Consider the following 23,500-nt stretch of genomic DNA (forward strand, 5'->3'; position numbering starts at 1 on the left):
CCGGCGGGTACGGCTTAACATATCCCGGCCGCATGGAGTAATGAGTTTGCATATATTGGGCCTTGACCCCTTCAGCTATCATTTTCTGAATAGCTTCAAGGTTGATTCCGATCCCTCCTTGGTTAGTATTATGACTACCCGAGGCATTCCTCTCAACTTCAGTATTTGTACTATTAGCTACACGGTTGCGTAAAGCAACCAACTCATCTTCTTTCTGTTGGAGTGCAGCTGTGAGTTGCTTAAGTTGTTCTTCGGCTGACTGACCTGTATTTGCTGTGAGGACCTGCTCCACTCGGCTTACATTATGTTGTTGTTCTTCATGAAATTTCAACTCATTTTCGTAATCAGGCTGAGAATTTTTCAACAGAAGACGAGACTCTACACAATCTAAATCTTGGTCTTCGCTGCTTGCATCTTTTTGACTGCGAGTTACAGGACGATGGCCTGGTACAACATTTTTCTTGGCTTTCTTTCTCTTGAAATGTACTGAAGTTGATGATGTTTCACTATTGCTGTCCGCCACCTCCGTGACACCAATCGGGAGAGAGTTGAACACCTCAAATGAATTGCTTGAAGCTCTCTTACGAGCTGGCCAAGGAGTGAGCATCGTGGCAGCCTTCCTTGATGATTCTTTGCTCACTTGTACTTTACTACCTTCACTTGATGTTGGAGCATCTCTTCCTTGGATCCTGCTATATCCAGAATCAGCACGTACTGCCATTTCTCTTCTCTTAAGGGCAGCACGTCTTGCACTTGCACGACCAGCTTGAGTGACATATCCTTGTCGCTTGGGATTTTCCTTTACAAACTCTTCATACTCCGGCCATTTGGCGAGAGTGTGTGCATGCCGCATGATTGCGCCACCCTCGTCATCTGCTGACATAGAACAACCAGGTAACATTTCTTTCAATGTTTCACATATGCTTTGTGCTAACTTTTTGTGAAAATCATCATGACGCCTTCCACGAATTCTTGCATTGCTCGTCCCAACTCTGTCCCGGATGGGACAAGCGACTTGCTTCCGTTGCTGCCTTGCTTGATTGGAGTCGATTGCCATCGGAACATCAACCCAGGCCCGGTGAGCTTTCTGCCGTCGGCGACGCTGACGAGCTGGGTCATATGAACCTTCAAATGATGGTCGTGGCATCGACACTGATGATGACAAGGGATCTGTAATTGTAGCGGTTGGATCAACGTGACCCGTCCTTATGTCGCTCGGAGTGAGGTATACTCCTTTCCACATGAGCGAGCGTTTGTTTTTTGGTTCCACATATGTGGGGAAGAATTTGGGAGCATCAACCCGAAGTTGTCCACATGGTCGAGGAGACTCCGCCTCCTCTACCATGACAGCTTTGCCCTTATCCGCTGCAGAAGCCTTACGTGCTGCCCCTATCGCGTTTGAAGTAGGCTTATATGAGCCTCCCTCTGACGCCTCATGGACAACTTTCCTAGTGCATGTTGTCGACGACACGCCCACCTTCAGTTTGGAAGGAGTGAGCGGCACCGCGACCTTGGTTGATGTAGATGACGCAGATGGTTCTCGTCGAGCTGGAGTGACTCGAGTTGAAACAGAACGTGTTGGGGAAGCTATCTTTGCAAGTACAGGCCACTCCTCCAGCGATGTACCGTGGAATTTGATCGGAGCTTCCTGGCTTGTAGGCTTAACATGCATTGCCTTAGCAAACCCAGGAGGGACCGAATCAGATGTAGCTTCCTTGCACATACTCATGTGATGGTCATGTGCAACAGCTTTTGAAGCTTTTGCTGCCGCAGCTCGCATCCTTCTCTTGGCTGACTTAGAGAGCACAGGAACAAATCCATCTCTTGGTGCTGAAGAGACCTCTTTTTCTTTCTCAGGTTCACTTGGTGATGCAGCTGTAGTCTTCCAGCTCTCACTAACTGAAGCCACAAGTGGACCGATCGGCACATCCAGCCAGAGGTCACCAAAGCGGAGAGTGACAAACTGCTGAACCTGTCCCTCCATACCTTATATAAATGAAGAAAACCATATATTAGTTTTCTTGCATACATGTTTTCTTATATATATTTATTTTATGAAGTCATATGTTTTAATCCTATGTTGGAATTCAAAGATGAGGGGAAAAATAAGTCCCACCGGGCGTGCCAGAATCTGATGACGGGAAAATGGGGTGATAGAAAAATACTAACTACGCGTCCACGTCATAGAGACAGATAGAATATAGTATTTAAAGTGCGCGAATGTAAACGAGAAAAATATCAAGTATTGCGGGTACTTTATTTCCAGCACTCTTACATTTATATAAAAGAACTGTTAATTACATCTGCGAAGAGAAAACCCCTGATTAAGAATTCCAACATTTCTAATACAAAGGATTACATCACATATGACTATTACAAACTATAAAAAAATAAAATGGAAGATCCTCCTCGCTGTCATCAATGTCGGCATGCTCGGGGGAGCTTTGAACTTTGTTTATGTTATCACATGTAATACCTTTCATTTTATATTTTTCTTCGAATTATACTGATATTGGCAGTACATGTATGCATGCTTGAATGGCTTTATCAATTTATTTGGATTTATCTTACTTGTATTACTACTAACACCACGTAATACTCATACCGTGTCCGTGTGTAGCGTAACCAAGTAAAATGGGTTTGTGACATGTGATTTTTGTGATGCTAATAGTTTAGGCTTTTATAGCATTGGAGCAATTTATAAATATATTTTTATATGACAATGGCCAGAGTTTATGGCTTTAACATTTTATTTGGATTTATCTTACTTGTATTACTACTAACACCACGTAACATTCATACTGTGTCCGTGTATAGCGAACCAAGTAAAATCAGTTTTTATATGATGTACAATTTGATGATGCTAATAGTTTAGGCTCTTATAGCATTGGAGCAATTTATAAATATATTTTTATATGACAATGGCCAGAGTTTATGGCTTTAACATTTTATTTGGATTTATCTTACTTGTATTACTACTAACACCACGTAACATTCATACTGTGTCCGTGTATAGCGAACCAAGTAAAATCAGTTTTTATATGATGTACAATTTGATGATGCTAATAGTTTAGGCTCTTATAGCATTGGAGCATTTTATAAATAATACTTATATGACGTTGACGCCGGATGTTGGAAGGAGCAGTTAATCTTCTTCAAATAATCATGATGTTTGGTAATATATACATGACATATTTTAACCATCATATTTACTTGATTTTACTCACATTAGTTTGATCATGCGAAATATTCCTAAGTGCATGCATGGGTTATTTAATATGCCCGATCAATTAATCAACCTTTATGTTTGTTTTATCATAAGCGGATTGTACTTTTGATTATACTATATGATTTCCTTAATGATTAATTGTCGCATGCACTAAAGGGCTATAGGATCATGTGCGTGGTATTTCCTACATGCACGAGAATTTAAGCAATGCATAGTATGCTTGTCATGCAATATTTTATTTGAGTTAACACATTTACGTGGCGAGCTTCATTTATTTTACTACCAAAATATTTGGTGTGATAACATAGTTTTGGTTTAGTTAGGCATACTATTTAATTTCATCTTACTTTGCATCATAGGATAAATGATACATATGGAGGATGCAACATGATTTAGTGATCTACATTTAAAGTAACTTGGCTTATGTCAATATGACCAAACCAAGCACAATATTTATCTCTAGATACATTTAGAGTACACCTTGGTTTGTGTCAATATGACCAAACCAAAGACATGATTTTATCAAGTTAAATAGTTTTAGTGCAACTTGGTTCATGTCAATGTGACCAAACCAAGAGGCCCAATTTAATGATATGTAAATTTAGAGATATTTAGATAATACCATCATGAACCAATAAATGTCAAATTTTAGGAATATATGTTTCTTAGTGCCACTTGGTTTGTGTCAATATAACCAAACCAAGGGCCAATATTTTATCAAGATGTCAATTTTTAATAACAACTTGGTTTGTGTCAATGTAACCAAACCAAGAGTTATGAGGAGAAAACTCCATGGTTGTGTCAATATAACCAACCAAGAAGTAAGAACACATCTGGCAAATATGAAGAAAGATTCCCTAGTTTGTGTCAATGTAACCAAACTCGAGAATTATGAAATAAAACTCCATGGTTGTGTCAATATAACCAACCAAGAAGTAAAAAATCATGTAGCAAATATGAAGAAATATTTTCTAGTTTGTGTCAATATAACCAAACTAGAGAATAGGAAGAGGAAGCTCTATGGTTGTGTCAATATAACCAACCAAAGAGCAAGAAAAGAACTACAATCCCATCTTCTTCGAGTCTTTTTTCTCTTTCACGTATGGAGTAGTGCAAGGGCAATATGAGTTCAATTTGCTTTGTTTCTCACCTTGACGGTAGAGTCGGACGAGCGGCCGACGGTAGCGACGACCACGACGAGACGAACAGCCGGCGACGACGACGAGCGTATGATGACGACGGCGGCAAGCGAACGGCCGGTGGCGACGATGGCGAGCGGACGGCCGGCGGCGACGAAGCGATGGTGTGTACGTATGGAAGCAATGGCTGGCTAGATGATGGGCAGCAATGGCTTGAATGAATGACCGATCGCTGGATGGATAATGTGCCTGACGATGAATCCAACCTCATGCACCCTGGGCGAGCGTGTATTTATAAGGGGCAGCAGCGGAGCGCTGTGGCCTGTGGCTGGTTGCCTGCGCGTGCCCACGTCCAGTGATCGTGGGATCGTGTGATGAAGGGAGTGGGGGCTGCTCCTTTCTTTCTTTCTATTTCTTTATTGCTAATCAATCGGCAACTTCTAATTAGTCTGGGATTAGGCCACGCTCTCTCAGCATCTGGACCTGCACACTAACATTGCATACGTGAGTGACTGATGGATGAGACTATGCATGCTCATGTACGTAGCCAACTTATTTGAATGAGCTAAGCCTTATTAGTTGAAATGGCTAACCAAGTCTTGTTTTCTTCATATGAAAAGATATTCTTTCTATCAGTATTATACGCCAATATTTTGATAATGGTCTGACACATTTTAATTTAAGTATGTCATCATATCTGACATTTTTTTTCTTTTACATGGGTAGTGTGACATTTCATGAACAGTGCCGGCATATGTGCCCATTTAGTATGTAATCCAATACTTTAGTAATATTAATGCTGCCTATGATAATTTGAATTTGTGTCAATCTTAGATTTCCATCGTCGGTGACACATATGTGTGTATGCTCATATTTTATAATTTCTTGGCACTTTTCAGTATCCTCGGCAATATATCATATGCCTAGTTTTTACACGGTTGATTACATATTCCTTTTGATTTTTCATTTTTGTCGTAAACGGATTTTGGCCGATTTGCATTTATATTTTATGTGTTTTATTTTATCTTGGTCAAAATCCATGTCAACAATCACGGAGTTCACTAGCAATCATAAGATGGATGCCATTGATATTGGGAAACACCTCTCTAGGCTCTACGATAGGGTTGACCAACTTCAGGGCCAGATCTATGACCTGTAGAATCAAAACTGTGAGTATGAGTACAGATTTAAATCAATAAGGTTGGCTGCAGATTTGAGGATTCCGGCGACTCGTTCATCCTGCCATGATGGAGCACCTATGCCTTGGAAGACGGAGGATCAGACTACTCCAACAACACCACCATCACCACCAAAGGAAGACAACTAAGCATTGGTATGGGCAATCCCCTTGGCTTCTGCCAAGCTTGGGGGAGTTGCCCTGGTATCATCTCACCTTTATATCTTTTGCTTTTACCTTTGTTTTAGTTCTTTCCTTTTCAGTTTTTATTTCTTCTCTTAGAGGAATAAGTCTTTAGTTTTTAGTTTGAGTCTTTTGCTTTTGTCTCTCCCTCGATGTATTCGAGCTTACGAGCTATATAATAAAGAGTGTCTTAGTTAAGGGCTTTGCTTTGTGCCATGATCAAAAGTATGAAAAGAACGATAGCATGAAAGATCATGAGACGATCTTATGGAAAGTGATAACTTCACTTATGACACGTATGATGATTGAAACTTGTTGAGAATAAATCAACATAGACCTCAGTCATTGTTGCAATTAATAAGAAGTAATAAGGAAACAGAGGTTCACATATAAATATATCATCTTAGACACTTTTTACAATTGTGAGCACTCACCAAACTATTACATGCCTAGGAGTAGATGTTGGACAAGGAATACAACATAATGAATTGTGTTTACTTGGTTCCAAACAATGTTATATGATTAGAGATCCCTTAGCACGTGACGATTGCTTCCACCTCATATTAGCCAAAACTCCCGCACCAAGTAGAGATACTACTTGTGCATCCATAAACCTCCAACCAGTTTTGCCATGAAAGTCCACCATACCTACCTATGGATTGAATAAGATCCTTCAAGTAAATTGTCATCGGTGCAAGCAATAAAAATTGCTCTCTAATATGTATGATCTATTAGTGTGTGGAAAATAAGCTTTGTACGAACCTGTGATGAGGAAGACATAAAAGCAACAGACTACATAATAAAGTTCTTTGTCACAGGAGGCAATATAAAGTGACGTTCCTCCGCACTAAGAGGACACGCATTCAAACCTCAAAAGCGCATGACAACCTCTGCTTTCCTCTGCGAAGGGCCTATCCTGTACCTTTACTTTTTACCCTTGTAAGAGTCATGGTGATCTTCACCAATTCCCTTTTTGCCTTTGTCTTGGCTACCGTCACATGCTTGGGAAAGATCTATATTCATATATCAACTTGGAGTTGAGTACTCATGCTTTATTGTTGTTGACTTTATCCTTGAGGTAAACCGTTGGGAGGCAAAGCTATAAGCCCCTATCTTCCTCTGTGTCCAGCTGAAACTTTGACACCATGAGTACCACGTGAGTTGTAACAATTGTGGAAAACGAAAGAGATGATTGAGTATGTGGGTTTGCCTTACAAGCTCTTATTTGACTCTTTCTGATGTTGTGATAAATTGCAATTGCTTCAATGACTATGGACTATTGTTGGTTACTTCTCGGTAAGGTTTTTGCTTCATGTTTTGCTTTGTGAAGGAATTGTTACTTTCCCATAAGAATCTTTATGATATATTGTTGTTCTATGTGTGATCATGATGCCCTCATGTCCGTATTATGTTTTATCGACACCTTCGTCCCTCAACATGTGCACATGTTTATGGAACTTGGTTTTCGCTTGAGGACAAGCGAGGTCTAAGCTTGGGGGAGTTGATACGTCCATTTTGCATCATGCTTTCATGTTGATATTTATTGCTTTTTGGGCTGTTATATTACTTGTGGTACCATATTTATGCCTTTTCTCTCTTATTTTGCAAGGATTATTTGAAGAAGGAGAATTCACGCAGTTGGAATTCTGGACTGGAAAAGGAGCAAATCCTAGTCCACTATTCTACACATCTCCAAATGCCCTGAAAATTTACGTGGATTTTTTATGGAATATATTAAAAATACTGGGCGAAAGAACTACCGGAGGGGGGGGCACCAGGGCCCCACAAGCCCCCACTCCGCCACCACCCCCCTGGTGGCGATGGGCAAGCTTGTGGGCTGCCTGAAGGCCCACTAGCCCCCCTCTTTTGCTATATGAATCATCCTAGTCTGGAAAAAAATCAAGAGGGAGCTTTTTCGTGGTTTCGCCGCCGCCACAAGGTGGAACTTGAGCAGATCCAATCTAGAGCTCCGGTAGGACGATCCTGCCGGGGAAACTTCCCTCCCGGAGGGGAAATCGTCGCCATCGTCATCACCAACACTCCTCTCATCGGAGGGGAGGCATCTTCATCAACACCATCTCCTCTCCAATCCCTAGTTCATCTCTTGTAACCAATCTTCGTCTCGCGACTCCGATTGGTACTAGTAAGGTTGCTAGTAGTGTTGATTACTCTTTGTAGTTGATGCTAGTTGGATTACTTGGTGGAAGAGTTTATGTTCAGATCCTTGATGCTATTCATTACACCTCTGGTCATGATTATGGTTATGTCTTGTGAGTAGTTACTTTTGTTCCTGGGGACATGGGATAAGTCATGTTAATAATAGTCATGTGAATTTGATATTCGTTTGGTATTTTGATATGACGTATGTTGTTTTTCCTCTAGTGGTGTTATGTGAACGTCGACTATATAACACTTCACCATATTTGGGCCTAGAGGAAGGCATTGGGAAGTAGTAAGTAGATGATGGGTTGCTGGAGTGACAGAAGCTTAAACCCCAGTATATGTGTTGCTTCGTGAGGGGCTGATTTGGATTCACTAGTTTAATACTATGGTTAGACTTTCTCTTAATTCTTCTTTTGTAGTTGCGGATTCTTGCGAGAGAGGTTAATCATAAGTGGGATGCTTGTCCAAGTAAGGGCAGTACCCAAGCGCCGGTCCACCCACATAGCAAACTATCAAAGTAACGAACGTGAATCATATGAACATGATGAAACTAGCATGACAGAAATTCTCGTGTGTCCTCGGGAGCGTTTTTCCTCATATAAGACTTTGTTCAGGCTTGTCCCTTGCTACAAAAGGGATTCGGCCACTTGCTGCACCATTGCTACTACTTGTTACTTGTTACTCTTTGCTTGCTACGTTTCACCTCACTACACAATCACTTGTTACCGCTACTTTCAGTGCTTGCAGTTATTACCTTGCTAAAATCCGTTTATCAGAGCCTTCTACTCCTCGTTGGGTTCGACAGTCTTACTTATCGAAAGGACTATAATTGATCCCCTATACTTGTGGGTCATCATATAACCCCTCTCTTACAGTAGAAGATTTTCCTAGGTACTCCATTTAGTAGGACTCATGATGTGCTAGATGAAAAAATCATTTCCATCGAATGAATCCACTTTTTTCCAAATACTCTAGCTTCTAGGATAGTAATCATAACTTTATGTTCAATTGTATCAAATACTTTTTCAAAATCTAGTTTAAGCACTACTATTGGTTTCTTTCATTGATGGCGTGAATGTAAGTATTCAAATTCCCAACCCAGATAGTCCTGAATTGTTCTTGATTTTATGAAACCATACTAGTTACCATGGACCATTTTGAGAACAATGCCCTGAAGCCAATTTGCTAAAAGTTTGTTGATAATTTTCATAGTGCAGTTGACTAGGGAAATAGGTCTGAAGTCATTTCCTCAAGTGGGGTTATCCTTTTTGGGAATAAGGGTGATATATGAAGAATTGATGCTCTCGAGGGAAAGATTTCCTTCATGGAAATGTTAAATTAATTTATAGAAATCCTCTACAATTATGTACCAACAAGTTTTAATAAAGTCTCCATTCAATCCATCAGGCCCTGGTGCTTTCTCACTGGGTAGTTGCTTGATAACCTCATCAATTTGTTTCTTTGTGAATGGACTTTCAAGATCCTCTAATCCATCTACTCTTTATATTAAAGATAGAAGATTTAATGGGTCTGAGGCTGGCATTGATTGCCAAAGTATTTCTTTGAAAGAATTCCATAACATCTCACTTGAACGAGGGATCTTCTTGACAAATTGTTAAACAAGTCAAAAATTGGGAACTCAATCCAAAATCATATTGATTCTATAGATTGTTGCATGTTGGCATTTATTCTTTTCGCACGTGATGAGAGCGTGCGTGAGACTGGTATATTCTTATATATTGGTTGTTGCCGATTGATTTGGTAAATAATTGACTAGTCAGAATCATGAACCAAGTTTAAAATTAAACACCACACTTGCATGAAATAGCTCCTTGAAAAAATGTAGACCAAGTCAAAATTGAGAAACAATAAAAAACTAATGCCCTCAATTGAATGAAATGCCATCAACCCTTAGGAAGCTTAGTGATATAGAACATATATTGTATTATTATTAGTTGTTGTAATATGTTTGAGGAAAGACTATGATGGCTAGTTTTATTGATGATCAAATAACAATTGCATCATCCACAAGTTTGGGCAGAAACAATCTCGGGTTTCCTCGATACAAAACAAGTTAAATTTTCAAGGAAAAAATGTTAGCTAGCTCACAAGCCACTTCCTTCACTCTTCTTGGACAACGTGGAATTCAACCTTCCGACTGATACCAACCATCACACGCCATAGTTTGTTTGGGTTGCAGCTAGATGGGAAGCAGTTGGAGCTCGTAAAAGTAGTGAAGACCGAAACAATGTGTTTGATAATTACTTTTAAGACGACCCGTGAGCCTGGAGTTGATGGTGGAAGTCTGAATGCCCCTATAGGCAAACGATAGCATCTAAACACTCATTTGATATGATTTATCTTTTCATAATGTATACAATCTCAAATAAATTGTTTAGAGCCTCATTTATCCCAAAAAATGATTTATTTTCCTTCGAGAAGTCATTATAACTAATAATTTTTGGTAGATTATTTTGTTTAAGGATTTCTTCCATGACCACATAAAAATAGGTGCAATGAGGAATTTGGTATAGTAGATGCACGAAACATATACGATAGTAGATAGTTATTGTTTGCTAACAACAATGAAAAAATTCAATCCTACGCAACAAGTTGCACAAATATTTCGATCTACCATTCACCAACTTAAAAAAAAGAATGACACAAAATAAAATCTTCAAACGAATTAAGTTTAGGGGAATTTGCGAGATCATTCGAAAATCAACATGTAAAAGATCGTTCTCACCAAATATTCATCTCAATTTTTCAACACGAGGTTAGTTAGAACAATGATCTTGGAAATAATATCCCTCTCATCTTTGCCAATACTTTTCACTTCATGCTCGATGGGATCAATGAGTCCTCCCTAACTTGTGGGTCAATTTAATTTTGTTCTAGGACGAGAGGCAAGGCATACCCGCCAATAAGACTCAAAATTTTGCAATAATGAACACTATTCCACCCAAGATCTCCAAGATCCCAAAATATGGAGAGCTGCCCCCATCAAGACCAATATGAAGAATCCAAGTCCATGGTAGAAGGTTCCAAGGATCGACAATTTTTTACCCGCGCTCACAAGTGGTGACTATATTGACTATGGATCTAAGGGACTCCTTTTGTGGGGATAATTAATCCCACCCATGGGTTTCTAAATGGAAAGTCAATAAAATTCCAATGTGTTCAACCCAAGCCTAAGGGGGTCAACCCAAGTCCAAGGCAGATAACGAATCTCTAATAGAAAAAGGACAACATGGATGGCGAAGAGCAAAGGATCCCAACACTAGAAGAGTCCCAAAACTATACAGGCCATCGTGAGCGAGGGATGAGACGGAATGGCTGGCTGGGGGCTCCCTCGTATTTGACTGCTAGATGTGCCCTGCACGTTGCTACGGCCTACAGAACCTTGTTAAAAAATGCATAAATGTTGCCACGAAAACATCTACTACCTCTCTCACGGTTTAGAAGGCACAGTTAAATTTACGTGCATTTCCATAATAGACAAGGTTTAAGGCGCATTGCATTTACTCCTAGCTGCTAATTAGTACTCTGTTGTACTATTTTTATATGCATGCATAGTGTGAATGTTATTTTTTATTCCATCTCACAGTCAATCAATAATCACCTAGGTTTCAGAAATTTTTTAAGCATGTCTTCTAAACCGTGACGGAGGGAGTACTACTAAAGGAAAACAAATGTAAGCTTAATTTCATTTAATATATGCAGCGTATAAAAAGAAAATAATATTAATTTGCAATTAAAAGAATTACCATTCTTAACAAAAATGTGAAAGATGAACCCCAATGCAAAAAATAACTTAAGACTAACATGTATGAATTGATGATGAGGCAGCATTGCACGCATAGAGTAATGCAATAAATATACTCCTATAATTTATTGCTTGCATGCATGATTTTCTTAGGTTGGTCGTAATGAGAGTATTTTAGGTAGTATCATGCATGTCAACTAGGCAATTTTGATGAGGTGACATAAAATTAAATGAAGAAAGAGAGGGTCATATCATGATACCGTATCATATTAAATGTTGTGCTACTATGTGTCATGCATGATCATAAATGACATATCTTATGATATTATGCATTACGGATGTAGTATTATACACTAGCATCAAATGCATGATACTACTATATGATACTTCCCATTACAACCAGCCTTATGTGACAGGACTGCATGGCTAGGAAAAATAGGTAGTGAGTAGTGAGTTGTATCTATTTAAGAATAAAGGATTACAACTAAAATCAGTACTAAATAATTTACTGAAAATATTTCTCGCAAAAAAATAACTGAGAAGATAATTAATACAATTAATGAAGAAAATATTTACTATGATTAATAAAATTAATAAACAAAATGGCTAGTCAATTATTCAGATAAGTTTTTTTTTTTAAAAGGAGGCGAAGCCCCGGCCTAATTGTTCAGATAAGTAAACCTTTCACTATAAAAGGATCCATTGGCATATCATATGTACTCACAATACGGAGATAGAAGACCCCAACATTGTAATACAAGATCAGATCGAAAAAACTTAGTGATACAAGATGAGGGCTACACAAATTCTACTCCTAGTCCTTGTCCTCTTCATGCTAACCCCAGGTAACTACTACTATAAGTCTATAATTACTAGTTTACATTTTTGAAAAGGATAGTGTATTGTTACTATTACTACTGTTGTTTGAGAGGACATAAACGGGTTTTGGTTCTCGTTCGACTGAATTCGCCTTGATTCATCCGGTGTGGGTTTAAAGTTTGTATTAATCCGAAACTGCTCCCTAATTTGTGTTCTTCTCTGTCCGTCTCTCAAAAACATGACCGTGATTTTTATGCATCTGCAGATCTGGCAAAGGCTAAGCTGGAGTGCACGGATTTCATCATAGCCAACCAGTGCGACGTCGACGAGATCACATGCCAACATTACTGCTACAACCAGTTCAACGGAACCGGCAAGTGCATCCACAAGAAAGGATGCCAGTGCCATTTCTGCTATGCAACTCCACGCAAGCCATCGCCTTCTAGCAGCTCCTAGTCGTAGTTTTCTCTTTAATTTTCTGTTTTATCAAGGTCAATGTACAACAGTTGTGAACATGATTTGTTTCTAGTGCAACAACTATGGCACAATTAATTACGTGTACTGTGGCATATGCTGGGAAGTTATATGTTAATGCAATACCTGCTTGTTGTAGTCAAGGAGCGAGAATACATGCCATAATAATCATGTTTATTAAAGGGGGCTGCTACGCATCTATCGGTGAATATTTATTAAACATTCACCGTCTCGAGAGCCGTTAGATCTCACGCGTAGCGTCCGATCCGCTCTTGTACTTAATTCCTGAAACGACGCTCGAGTTGCAGAAACTTTCGCTTTGTTGCAAGAAATAAACTTTGGACCCGTTAATTCCTGAAACAACGGTCGAGTTTCAAAAACAATTTGCTTGTTGCAGGATTTTTTTCTTCGTTTTGCGGGAGAATATTTTGCAACAAAGGTCATGTTTCAGGAATTTTTGCAACAAAGGTCAGTTGCAGAAGCACTACCTAGCGAGCAGGAAAGCTCCCCCGGCGGCGGGATCCGACCACGGGAGGCGGCGTGGTCCCGTTGCTTGCCGGACTGGAGAGAAGGCGCCGACAAGCTCTTGGCGACGGGGCGGCCGGCGAGCTCTTGGCTTGCTTCCAGTCGAAGCCGTCGTCGCCATGTCTGGGTTCCCTCCTTCTGCAACTACTTCCAAGCTGCAGTAACAACGTCCTGAAACAATGGAGTTGTTTCAGAAAAACGGTCACGGCTCGTCTGCCCGGCCACGTGGCAAACAAAGGAGGCGGTGGACGCGAGAGCAGGATCAATCGGTTGAAAGGTAACGTTTCCCTTATTACAAACGTTTTAGTTTATGTAAATGTTTATACATGCCATAATAATAATATTTACTCTCAAGGGCAGAAAGGTATGTCAAGGACAGAGCACTCGCTGAAAATGAATAAACTCATATGTAAATTAACCACAAAAATTGTTTTTTTTTTGTTACTACTGGTTAACTTCAGAATTGTAGCGATAGCAAACATACATTTAGCTGAACTGAACCTGAATACAGTTAGCAGGCCATAATATAAACACTTGATTTTTTACACTGAATAAAGTGGTTTAGTAGCTCGTAATGAATATATATATAATGTATATATTATACGATGCCCCGCGCGTTGCGGCGTGAGCCTTCTTAAAAAATGTATGGATAAATGATAGAAGACTAAAATTAATGCAAAAACAGATATAAAACTTTTTTATATGACTTATTTTCCTAGAAAATAATAATGCATGAGGTGGTATGTTTTGCATTAAGAGATTAATGAAAAAAGTAACTTATGACTTCATGCATGACTTGATGATGTGGCATTGTTGCACGGTGAAGAAAATTAGCTAGTGGATTGTAGCTATTTAAGAATAAAGGATTACTGTGTCAAAATGTCACCATAAAGTATGTAGCGCTTGGTCTTGGACAACAATTTTATTTTCATCGTCTTGGTCTTTCTTCTTGGGGTTTTTTCAAAAACATCTTGAAAAAAAACCAATCTAGGTTTGTTATGACAGATTTAAAATACATTTCACAATTAAGAAGTGACTAGGAATTTAGAGAAATGTGCATAAATTTAAAATGCTCCTAGAAAATTAAAGATGGTTCACAAAATTTTAAATAAAATCAAGAATGTAAAATGCCCGACCAATCCATGGTTGTGGCGCGCGGAATAGGCAAATCCAATGGTCATGATAAAACAACCACCGATGTGTAGATTCCCGACGAGCCGAGGCCCGAGGGCGTGGGGAAGGTCGATCACGGTTACGGGGTCTGGTGTGGCAGCGTTTTCCGCCACGACCTGTATTTTGTTGGTTATTTCGCGGGTTCGGCCCTTTTACGAGGTCTGCTAGAGCTGCTCTTAGTGGTTTCAGCACGTGTGGACTGTTAAGAATAGATTAGTTGCTTATTAATTAAACTGGTTAGGATTAAGTTAATTCTTAGATAGGTTACTTAGTCCTCAAGCTGTTGGGGAATGTCGCATGGAAAACAAAAAAAATCATACGCGCACGAAGACCTATCAGGGTGATGATCATCTATGAGAGGGAGATCAAATCCACATACCCTTATACATAGCTAAGCGGGAAGCGTTAAGAAACGCGGTTGATGTAGTGGAATGTCTTTGTGACCCAACTCGCCGTCGTCCCACGATCCGTCCCGATCTAGCGCCGAACGGACGACACCTCCGCGTTCAGCACACGTACAGCTCGGCGGTGATCTCCGCCTTCTTGATCCAGCAAGAGGGGGCGAAGAGGTAGATGAGTTCTCCGGCAGCGCGATGGCGTGACGGAGATGGTGGTGGATCTAGTCCACCAGGGCTTCGCCTAAGCACCGCTGAAAACTAGACTAGAGGAGAAACAGATCTAGAGAGAGGGTTGCACGTGGCTAATTGTTGTGTCTCAAAAACCCTCAAAAGCTCTAGTACATATAGGAGGAGAGGAGGGAGGCTGCCGGACCTAGAGCTGCCCCTTTGGCTCGGCCAAAGTGGGAGAAGAGGAGGAGTCCTCCTCCAATCCTACTCCTAGTAGGATTCCCCTTTCACTTGGAAACCTTTTTCACCTTTTGTATTTTCTCCTTATCTCCTATTCCAGCCGCATGGGCCCTTGGAGGTGGCTTCGGCCAGCCCACCAGGGGCTGGTTTGCCTCCTCTCTTAGCACATGAAGACCTAGGGTCGTCACACCCCTCCCTGTGGTCCCCCGACACCCTCCCAGCACTCCCGGTACACTATCGATGAGCCCGAAACATTTCCGGTGACCAAAACAGGACTTCCTATATATCAATCTTTACCCCAGGACCATTCCGGAGATCCTCGTGACGTTGATACGTCTCCAACGTATCTATAATTTTTATGGTTCCATGCTATTATCTTGTCAAACTTTGGATGTTTTGTATGCATTTTATATCTTTTTTGGGACTAACTTATTAACTCAGTGCCAAGTGCCAGTTCTTGTTTTTTCGTGTTTTTCACCTTTTTCAGAGGAGAATATCAAACGGAGTCCAAACGGAATAAAACCTCTGAAAAGATTTTTTTTCCGGAACAGAAGATACACAGGGAGCTTGAGAACCAAGGCAAAGGGCACCAGGGGAGGCCACAAGCCCCCTAGCCACGGCCTAGGGGGCACGCCTAACAGGCTTGTGGGCCCCCCGTGGCTCCTTTGCCCTACTTCTGCCGCCTATAAATCCCCGAAAAATCTGAAACCACGGGAGAGAGCCACGAAAATACTTTTTCGCCGCCGCAAGCTTCTGTCTTCGCAAGATCCCATCTGGGCACATTCTGGTGCCCTGCCAGAGGGGGGATTCGGACAAGGAGGGCTTCTTCATCAACACCATTGCCTCTCCGATGATGCGTGAGTAGTTCACCACAGACCTTCGGGTCCATAGCTAATAGCTAGATGGCTTCTTCTCTCTCTTGGATCTTCAATACAAAGTTCTCCATGATCTTCATGGAGATCTATCCGATGTAATCTTCTTTTGCGGTGTGTTTGTCGAAATCCGATGAATTGTGGATTTATGACCAGATTATCTATGAATATTATTTGAGTTTCTTCTGATCTCTTATATGCATGATTTCATGTCCTTGTAATTCTCTTCGAGTTGTGGGTTTCGTTTGGCCAACTTGATCTATAGTTCTTTCAATGGGAGAAGTGCTTGGTTTTGGGTTCATACCGTGCGGTGACGTCACCCAGTGACAGAAGGGGTAGCGAGGCACGCATCGTGTTGTTGCCATCAAGGGTAAAAAGATGGAGTTTATATCTATTGCATGAATTTATCCCTCTACATCATGTCATCTTGCTTAAGGCGTTACTCTGTTTTGTTATGAACTCAATACACTAGATGCATGCTGGATAGCGGTCGATGTGTGGAGTAATAGTAGTAGATGCAGAAAGTATCGGTCTACTTGTCTCAGACGTGATGCATATATGTATGATCATTGCCTTAGATATCGTCATGACTTTGCGCGGTTCTATCAATTGCTCGACAGTTATTTATTCACCCACCGTAATATTTGCTATAATGAGAGAAGACTCTAGTGAACACTATGGCCCTCGGGTCTACTTCACATCATATTTTCAGCCTTACAGTTTACTTTGTTGCACTTTCCGCCTTCAGATCTCACCTTGCAATCAATCATGAAGGGATTGACAACCCCTTTGTAGCGTTGGGTGCAAGTTTGCTGTTTTTGTGTAGGTACTTTGGAGACTTGGCTTGATACTCCTACTGGATTGATACCTTGGTTCTCAAACTGAGGGAAATACTTACTGCTACTGTGCTGCATCACCCTTTCCTCTTCAAGGGAAAAACGAATGCAAGCTCAAGAGGTAGCAAGAAGAATTTCTGGCGCCGTTGCCGGGGAGCATCAAGTCAAGAATAGTCTTCCTCCAACGTGTCAATTTATGGCACCGGAGATTATTCTAAGTGAAGCTTATCCAAGTAACTGTCGCAAACTCATCTCTTGCATTTACTTTTTTGTCTCTTGTTTTCCTCTCCCCCACTTCTGAAAAACAAAAATTTACAAAAATATTTTCCTTTTTCGTTTGCCCCTTTTCTTTCGCTTGCTTTTTGTTCGCTTGTTCGTTTGTCTGCCTGCTAAGACTTGTATGGCCCAACCAAAGGTTTATGGTGCTTACTATAAAAGGTTGGAAGAGATTGAAACTAGTGTTAAAGGCTTCATGTCTACACAATTTGACTATAATAGTTACTTTCGTAGAGAACTAAGGGAGCAAAATTATTTTCTGGCTTTTATGAATAAAGAAGTTGATGATATGCCAAAGAATTCCTTAAAAAATTGGTAGGCCAGATTTCTGATAAACAGGCTACCTTAGTCAATAAAATGGCTGCTAAACCTGAAATTTGTGATGAGAATCACGAAGATCTTAAATTGCTTGGTGTGACTCCCATTGAATCCTTGTTTTCTAGTGTCAAACCTAATGATGATGGGGCTGGATATGAATACACTTTGGTTGAAAAACGCCCCAATGATTCGGAGTCTATCTATCTTGATGCTAAAAGCATTGAAAGTGGAGTAGAGGATATCAAAACTTTAAGTAGTAATGAAACTACTACTTTGGATTTCAAGGAATTCAATTATGATAGTTGCTCTTTGATTGAATGTATTTCCTTCATGCAATCCATGCTAAACTCTCCACACGCTTATAGCCAAAACAAGGCCTTTACCGATCATATTGTCGATGCTATGATGAAATCTCTTGAAGAGAAACTTGAGTTGGAAGTTTCTATTCCTAGAAAACTTCATGATGAGTGGGAACCTACCATCAAAATCAAGATCAAAAACTATGAATGCAATGCTTTGTGTGATTTGGGTGCTAGTGTTTCCGCTATTCCAAAGTCTTTATGTGATGTTCTAGGCTTCAATGAGATTGATGAGTGCTCTCTTAATTTGCATCATGCGGATTCTACTGTTAAGAAACTCATGGGAAGGATCAATGATGTTCTTATTATTGCAAATAGTAACTATGTAATCGTGGATTTCATTGTGCTTGATATTGATTGCAATCTGACATGTCCTATCATTCTTGGTAGACCTTTCCTAAGTACTATTGGTGTTGTCATCGATATGAAGGAAGGGAATATTAGATTTCAATTTCCATTAAAGAAGGGAATGGAACATTTTCCTAGAAAGAAAATAATATTGCCTTATGAATCCATGATGAGGGCTACTTATGATTTGAGCACCAAAGACGACGATACGTGATTCTACCGCCTTATGTCTAGCTAAGGGCGTTAAACAATAGCGCTTGTTGGGAGGCAACCCAATGAATTTATATTTGCTTTTTGCTTTCTTTTTTGTTGTTTCCGCACCATCATAATTCTGTTATGATTGTGTTTTTTGTGTTTCTTTTTGTGTTTCTGCCAAGTAAAACCTTTACGACTAGTTTTGGTGATGGTTGTTTGATCTTGCTGAAAAACACAGAAACTTTTCGCTCACGAAATTATTTTTCATTTTTATCCACAAAGATCTTTTGAGTTGATTCTTTTTGCTGCTGGTTTATATACCAATTGCCCAAATTGTCGTAATTTTTGAGAATTTTTGAGATACCATAAGTATACGAAGTATACAGATTTCTACAGACTGGTCTGTTTTTGATATATTCTGTTTTTGTTCTATTGATTGCTTATTTTGATGAAACTATCGATAGTATCGGGGGTTACTAGCCATGGAAAAGTGAGAATACAGTAATCTAACACCAATATAAATAGAAATCAAGTTTGCTACAGTACCTAAAGAGTTGGTAGTTTGTTTTCTTGTGCTAATGATATCACAAGTTTGTGTTTAAGTTTTGTGTTGTGAAGTTTTCAAGTTTTGGGTGATGTTCTCATGGACAATGGGATAAAGAGTGGAAAGAGCTCAAGCTTGAGGATGCCCAAAGCATCCCAAGCCAAATTCAAGGACACCAAAAAGCCTAAGCTTGGGGATGCCCTGGGAAGGCATCCCCTCTTTCGTCTTCAATCCATCGGTAACGTTACCTGGAGCTATATTTTTATTCACCACATGATATGTGTTTTGCTTGGAGCGTCGTGTATTATAGGAGTATTTTCTTTTTGTTGTGTCACAATCATCCTTGCTGCACACCTTTTTGAGAGAGACACGCACGCATAATGAATTTGCTAGAATACTCTTTGAGCTTCGCTTATATCTTTTGAGTTAGGCAATTTAGCTCACATGTGCTTCACTTATATCTTTTGAGCTAGATAACTTTGCTCTAGTTATTCACTTAGATCTTTTTAGAGCACATCGGTGTTATATTTTGGAGAAATAAGAACTCCCGATCTTCACTTATATCTTTTTGAGAGTGCTCACTTTGAGTAACTTGGTAGTTGGCTTGTGCTATGAAAGTAGTCCTAAAGTTGATAGGCATCCAAAGAGGATACAATAAAAACTTCCATATTCATGTGCATTGATTAGTAAACAGAAGTTTGATTCCTCTCAATTAGTTTTGAGACATGGATATGGTAGTATTAGAGTTATGTTAGTAGGGTGTTGTGAATCTAGAAATACTTGTGTTGAAGTTAGTGATTCCCGTAGCATGCACGTATGGTGAACAGCTATGTTAGGAAGTCGGAGCATAATTGATTTACTGATTATCATCCTTTGTGTGGCGGTCGGGATCGCGCGATGGTTAACACCTACCAACCCTTCCCCTAGGAGTATGCGTTTAGCACTTTGTTTCGATTACAATTAAAAACTTTCGCAATAAGTATATGAGTTCTTCATGACTAATGTGAGTCCATGGTATAGATGCACTTTCACCTTCCACCATTGCTAGCCTCTCTAGTGCCACGCAACTTTCGCCGGTGCACAAACCCACCATATACCTTCCTCAAAACAGCCACCATACCTACCTATTATGGCATTTTGATAGCCATTCCGAGATATATTGCCATGCAACTCCCACCGTTTCGTCTCATGACTTGTGCCATCACTTTCATATTTCCATTGCATGATCGTAAGATAGCTAACGAGATGTTTCAAGGTCATACGCTAAGCTAGATCGTTGCACATCCCGGTACACTGCCGGAGGCATTTCCTATAGAGTCATCATTGCTCTAAGTGTTGAGTTGTGAGTAAATAAAAGTGTGATGATCATTATTAGAGCATTGTCCCATGTGAGAAAATAAAAAAATGAAAAGGGGCCAAAGATGCCCACCAAAAACAATGATGAAAAGAGGCCGAAGAGCCCAAACAAAAAAAAGAGAGAGAAAAAGAGAGAAGGGACAATGCTACTATCTTTTTCCACAATTGTGCTTCAAAATAGCACCATGTTCTTAATGATTGAGAGTCTCTTGTTTTGACACTTCCATATACTAGTGGGAATCTTCATTATATAACTTGGCTTGTATATTCCAATGATGGGCTTCCTCAAAATTGCCCTAGGTCTTCGTGAGCAAGCAAGTTGGGTGCAGACCCACTCGTTCTCCTTTTGAGCTTTCACACGCTTATAGCTCTAAGTGCATCCGTTGCATGGTAATCCCTACTCATTCACATTGATATCTATTGATGGGCATCTCCATAGCCCGTTGATACGCCGAGTCAATGTGACCATCTCCTCCTTTTTGCCTCACAACCTCCACCACACTCTATTCCACCTATAGTGCCATATCCACGGCTCACGCTCATGTATTGTGTGAGAGTTGAAAAAGGTTTGAGAAAGTAAGATTGCGAAAACAATTACTTCGCCAATACCGGGGTTGTGCATGATTTAAATTCGTTGTGTGGGGATGATGGAGCATAGCCAGACTATATGATTTTGTAGGGATAACTTTCTTTGGCCTTGTTATTTCGAAAGTTCATGATTACCTTGCTAGTTTGCTTGAAGTATTATTGTTTTCATGTCAATAGAAAACTATTGTTTTGAATCTTACGGATCTGAACATTCATGCCACATGAACGAAGTTACAAAGGACAAATATGTTAGGTAGCATTCCACATCAAAAATTCAGTCTTTATCACTTCCCTACTCGAGGATGAGCAGGAGTTAAGCTTGGGGATGCTTGATACGTCTCCAACGTATCTATAATTTTTGATGGTTCCATGCTATTATCTTGTCAAACTTTGGATGTTTTGTATGCATTTTATATCTTTTTGGGACTAACTTATTAACTCTGTGCCAAGTGCCATTTCCTATTTTTTCCGTGTTTTTGACCTTTTTCAGAGGAGAATATCAAACGGAGTCCAAACGCAATAAAACCTCCGAAAAGATTTTTTCCGGAATAGAAGATACGCACGGAGCTTGAGAACCAAGGCAAAGGGCACCAGGGGAGGCCACAAGCCCCCTAGCCGCGGCCTGGGGGCGCGCCTAGCAGGCTTGTGGCCCCCCCATGGCTCCTTTGCCCTACTTCTGCCGCCTATAAATCCCCGAAAAATATGAAACCACGGGAGAGAGCCATGAAAATACTTTTCCGCCGCCGCAAACTTCTGTCTCCACAAGATCCCATGTGGGGCACGTTCTGGTGCCCTGTCGGAGGGGGGATTCGGACACGGAGGGCTTCTTCATCAACACCATTGCCTCTCCGATGATGCGTGAGTAGTTCACCACAGACCTTTGGGTCCATAGCTAGTAGCTAGATGGCTTCTTATCTCTCTTGGAACTTCAATACAAAGTTCTTCATGATCTTCATGGAGATCTATCCGATGTAATCTTCTTTTGCGGTGTGTTTGTCGAGATCCGATGAATTCTGGATTTATGATCAGATTATCTATGAATCGTATTTGAGTTTCTTCTGATCTCTTATATGCATGATTTCATATCCTTGTAATTCTCTTCGAGTTGTGGGTTTTGTTTGGCCAACTTGATCTACTGTTCTTGCAATGGGAGAAGTGCTTGGTTTTGGGTTCATACCGTGCGGTGACGTCACCCAGTGACAGAAGGGGTAGCGAGGCACGCATCATGTTGTTGCCATCAAGGGTAAAAAGATGGAGTTTATATCTATTGCATGAATTTATCCCTCTACATCATGACATCTTGCTTAAGGTGTTACTCTGTTTGTTATGAACTCAATACACTAGATGCATGCTGGATAGCGGTCGATGTGTGGAATAATAGTAGTAGATGCAGAAAGTATCGGTCTACTTGTCTCGGACGTGATGCCTATATGTATGATCATTGCCTTAGATATCATCATGACTTTGCGCGGTTCTATCAATTGCTCGACGGTAATTTGTTCACCCACCGTAATATTCACTATCATGAGAGAAGCCTCTAGTGAACACTATGGCCCCCGGGTCTACTTCACATCATATTTTCAGCCTTACACTTTTACTTTGTTGCACTTTCCGCCTTCAAACCTCACCTTGCAATCAATCGTGAAGAGATTGACAACCCCTTTGTAGCGTTGGGTGCAAGTTTGCTGTTTTTGTGTAGGTACTTTGGAGACTTGGCTTGATACTCCTACTGGATTGATACCTTGGTTCTCAAACTGAGGGAAATACTTACTGCTACTGTGCTTCATCACCCTTTCCTCTTCAAGGGAAAAACCAACGCAAGCTCAAGAGGTAGCAGACGTCCAAGATCACATCCGGGACTCCGAACAACCTTTGGTCACCAACACCTATAACTCAACTATACCGAAACGTCATCAAACCTTAAGTGTGCAGACCTTGCGGGTTCGAGAACTATGCAGACATGACCAAGACACTCTCCGATCAATATCCAATAGCGGGACCTAGACGTCCATATTGGATCCTACATATTCTACGAAGATCTTTATCGGTTGAACCTCTATGTCAAGGATTCAGTTAATCCCGTACGCAGTTCCCTTTGTCCTTCGATATGTTACTTGCCCGAGATTCGATCGTCGGTATCTCTATACCTAGTTCAATCTTGTTACCGACAAGTGTCTTTACTCGTTCCGTAATACAAGATCCCATGACTAACTCCTTAATCACATTGCTTGCAAGGCTTATTGTGATGTTGTATTACCGAGTGGGCCCCGAGATACCTTACCGTCACACGGAGTGACAAATCCCAGTCTTGATCCATACCAACCCAAAAGACACCTTCGGAGATACCTGTAGAG

The 23,500-nt window shown here is 40.5% G+C and overlaps 1 long non-coding RNA gene across 1 annotated transcript; it reads left to right on the forward strand.

Moving 5' to 3' along the window:
- Window positions 1-12,376: 12,376 nt before the first annotated feature.
- On the forward strand, window positions 12,377-13,028 carry LOC123412080. Its single transcript, XR_006613404.1, has 2 exons — window positions 12,377-12,502; window positions 12,742-13,028. It is a non-coding gene; the product is annotated as an uncharacterized LOC123412080 (long non-coding RNA).
- Window positions 13,029-23,500: the final 10,472 nt, after the last annotated feature.

The sequence above is a fragment of the Hordeum vulgare genome, chromosome 7H, assembly GCF_904849725.1.
Source record: "Hordeum vulgare subsp. vulgare chromosome 7H, MorexV3_pseudomolecules_assembly, whole genome shotgun sequence".
NCBI lineage: Eukaryota > Viridiplantae > Streptophyta > Magnoliopsida > Poales > Poaceae > Hordeum > Hordeum vulgare.